This window comes from Arachis duranensis, chromosome 2 (assembly GCF_000817695.3).
Source record: "Arachis duranensis cultivar V14167 chromosome 2, aradu.V14167.gnm2.J7QH, whole genome shotgun sequence".
Lineage (NCBI taxonomy): Eukaryota > Viridiplantae > Streptophyta > Magnoliopsida > Fabales > Fabaceae > Arachis > Arachis duranensis.
This window is the reverse complement of record NC_029773.3, coordinates 25,932,786-25,936,845: the sequence shown is the minus strand read 5'-3', so window position 1 is coordinate 25,936,845 and position 4,060 is coordinate 25,932,786. Positions and strand designations below refer to the sequence as shown.

The 4,060-nt window shown below is 42.1% G+C and overlaps 1 non-coding gene across 1 annotated transcript; it reads left to right on the top strand.

The window, feature by feature from the left end:
- Positions 1 to 2,529: 2,529 nt before the first annotated feature.
- LOC127745231 (small nucleolar RNA R71) lies at positions 2,530 to 2,635 on the top strand. The gene has a single exon (XR_008006428.1). It is a non-coding gene; the product is annotated as a small nucleolar RNA R71 (small nucleolar RNA).
- Positions 2,636 to 4,060: the final 1,425 nt, after the last annotated feature.

The following is a 4,060-nucleotide window of genomic DNA, read 5'->3' as shown; positions in this document are numbered from 1 at the left end:
TATGGACTATCATATATTGCTGGAAAGCCCAGGATGTCTACTTTCCAACGCCGTTGAGAGCGCGCCAATTGGGCTTCTGTAGCTCCAGAAAATCCGCTTCGAGTGCAGGGAGGTCAGAATCAACAGCATCTACAGTTCTTTTTAGTCTCTGAATCAGATTTTTGCTCAGGTCCCTCAATTTCAGCCAGAAAATACCTGAAATCACAGAAAAACACACAAACTCATAGTAAAGTCCAGAAAAGTGAATTTTAACTAAAAACTAATAAAAATATACTAAAAACTAACTAGATCATACTAAAAACATACTAAAAACAATGCCAAAAAGCGTACAAATTATCCGCTCATCATCTATGCACATCCGCCATCCAGTGACGGTCTTTGTAGGAATTAATTCTTTCCTCTCATTCGGAACTACAGTTATTCCTCCCTTCTTTAGGACAACATGTACAGGGCTGACCCATGTGCTGTCTGAGATAGGGTATATCACCCCTCCCTGCCATAACTTCATAACCTCTTTCTGCACCACCTCTTTCATAATTGGGTTCAGCCTCCTTTGAGATTGAATGGATGGTTTGGCATCTTCTTCTAGCAGTATCTTGTGCATGCATATGGCTGAGCTTATTCCTTTTAGGTCAGCAAGAGTCCATCCAATGGCATCCTTGTGCCGCCGCAGTACTTTGAGTAGTTCATCCTCTTGATCCTGGTTGAGGGATGAGCTTATGGTTACTGGGTAACTTCCATTTTTCCCCAAATATGCATATTTGAGAGTAGGTGGCAGTGCTTTGAGCTCAAGCTTTGGTGCCTCTGACTTTTGATTTTCCACCTTGGGCGCTTCTTGTGTATGAATTTCTGTTGCTGCAACCTCTTCACTTGATTCATATTCCTCCCCTACTACCCTTTCTAGCTCTTCAGGTTCTTCTTCCTCAAAGTCCTCATGTACTTCTTCCTCAAGCGTATCTAACCTCATGCATTCCCTGAATTGCTCTGGTGGGTAACTCATGGCCTTGAATACGTTGAAGGTCATCTCTTCATTGTGTAATCTCAAGGTGAGGTCACCTTTTTGGACGTCAATGACAGCTCCTGCAGTGGCCAAGAAGGGCCTCCCCAGGATAATGGAAGCCTTGGGTTCCTCTTGCATATCCAGGACCACAAAATCTGCTGGGAATATGAACTCTCCCACCTTTACCAACAAATCCTCTACTATGCCGTGAGGGACCACCTTTACCAACAAATCCTCTACTATGCCGTGAGGGATCTTGAATGATCGGTTTGCCAATTGTAGGGCCATCTTTGTTGGTTTAGCCTCTTCGATCTTCATCTTCTTCGTCATAGTTACTGACATCAAATTGATGCTGGCTCCTAGGTCACAAAGAGCCTTCTCTACCGTGATCTCACCTATGACACAGGAGATCTGAAAACTCCCTGGATCCTTCAATTTCTGGGGTAATTTGTGCTGAATGATAGCACTGCATTCTTCGGTCAGTATCACAGTTTCGTTGTTCTTCCAGCTTCTCTTCTTAGTCATGAGCTCCTTTAAGAACTTGGCATAGAGAGGCATTTGTTCTATCAGCAAAGGGTATGTTGATTTGTAGCTTTTTGAAGATTTCTAAAAATCTCAAAAATTGGTTGTCATCCCCCTTTTTCTTCAATTGCTGAGGGTATGGAACTCTCGGGACATCCGGCTTCAGCTTTCCTTCTTCTTTTTGACTTTTAGAAGTCGGGCTCTGATCTCCATCTTGCCTTTCTCCTTCGTCAATTGACTCTTCTTCTAGTTTCTTCTGATCAAATCCCTTCAGTTCCTTCCCACTCCTTAGAGTGATAGCTTGACACTCCTCCTTTTTACTTCTGTTGTTGCCAGAAGTCTGATTAAATAGGTAACCAACTTGTGTTTCAAGCTTCTCAATGGCAGCATCTTGGTTCTGCATATTTGATTGCACTTCCTCTCGGAATGCTTTACTGTCTTGGATGTCTCTGCATATGCTCTCAAGCAGGGTTTCAATTTTAGAGATTTGGTCATTAAATAAGAAATGGGCTGTATTGTTGTTGGGGTTGTGACGTCTCTGGTCTTGGCCTTGGTCTTGTTGATTACCCCACCCAAAGTTTGGGTGATTCCTCCATCCAGGGTTGTAGGTCTTGGAGTATGGATCATGGTTGTGTCTATGTGAATTCCCAATGTAGTTGGCTTGCTCCTGAGTGCCTTCTTCCTCTTCACTTGCTTCCTATTGAGTTGAAGTGGTGATCGCTGCTACTTGACTTCTCTCCATCTTCTTGGTGAGGTCAGCTAGCTGCTTGGTGATGAGCTTGTTTTGAGCAAGCAGAGCATCTACATTGTTCATCTCCATTACTCCTCTAGTGTTCCCTCTTTCGGAAGCATAGAAGTAGTCATTCTCAGCTACAGTTTCAATGACATCTATGGCTTCCTCAATGGTCTTCTTCTTGTTTAAAGAACCTCCGGATGAATGGTCTACGGCCTTCTTAGATTCATATGACAGTCCTTCATAGAAGATGTGCAGCTGCACCCATTCATTGAACATATCAGATGGACATCTCCTTGTTAGGTCTTTAAACCTCTCCCATGCTTCATATAGAGTCTCACCATCTTGTTGCCTGAAATTTTGGACCTCAGCTCTCAGCTGATTGACTCGTTGAGGGGGGTAAAATCTTGCTAAGAATTTGTTCATAACATCATCCCAAGTTGTCAAGCTCTCCTTTGGAAAAGACTCCAACCACTTGGTTGCCTTGTCTCTGAGAGAGAATGGGAACAATAACAGTCTATAGGCGTCAGGTTGAACGCCATTGGACTTCACTGTGTCACATGTTCTCAGGAATGTGTTTAAGTGTTGGTTGGGGTCTTCATGAACACCTCCTCCGAACGAGCAATTGTTCTGAACGAGGGTGATGAGCTGTGGCTTTAGTTCAAAGTTGTTGGCATGGATGGTTGGTTTTTGGATGCTACTTTCGCAGTTCCCTGGGTTTGGGTTAATGTAAGAGCCCAAGACTCTTCTATCTTCCCCACCAGGATTTGCTCTACCTCCTCCACCATGGTTGTGCACCTTTTCCTCGCGATGGTCCTCCATGGTTGTTTCAAAGTATTCTTCCAAATGTTCCTCTTCTTCTTCAGCACCCACTACACGTTTTTCTTTTGCCTCCCTTCTTAATCTTAAGAAGGTTCTCTTAGGTTCAGATTCAAAGGAAGTTGAAGCTCCGCTTTTTCTCCCTGTCATACGACCAACAGAGTACAAGCAAGAAAAGCAATGCAGAAAGTATCTTGTTAGAATTACTTGTTAGTGTCAGTGATGCAATATATCAAACAGTTAGTGGGTTAGGTGTCAGTGATGCATTATATCAAACAGTTAGTGGGGTTAGTGAACTTAATTATAAATAACAAAGAGAAACTAAGAAACAGGGGAGGGGAGAAATTAACTAAGACAGAAAGCAAATTACTCAAACAGAAAATTAAATCAAACAAAACAAAAATGCTCAATCTAGTGATCCTCTAATGTAATCATTGTCGATGCACAATCAATCTCCGGCAACGGCGCCATAAACTTGATCGGGGGTAAAACTTGTCTCTCAACAAATTCCCATTCGGCAAGTGTACCGAATTTGTCGTCAAGTAAAAACTCACAATAGAGTGAGGTCGAATCCCACAGGGATTGATTGATCAAGCAACTTTAATTAGAGGAATGATCTAGTTGAGCGAATCCATGAATAGAGTTGATAATTGCAGAAATTAAAATGGCAAGAAAGTAAATGACTGAAAGTAAATAGCAGAATTGTAAAGGGGAATGGGGGAATTGCTCATAAAAGTAAATTGCAGAAATTAAAGAGAATGGGTAAGATCAGAAATGGGGAGTTCATTGGGCTTAGGAGATGTTGCATTCTCCGGATCAATTTTATTTTCATCTCTCCTCAATCAATGCACTCATTGATCTCCTTGGCAATCTTAAGTGATTGAATCACAATTTCTTGCAATTCAATCTCTCAAAACTTGATCAATAGCCAATTCCTTGGTCAATTGCTCATGAGAAGAGATGAAGTGTGGTCACTGATTATACCA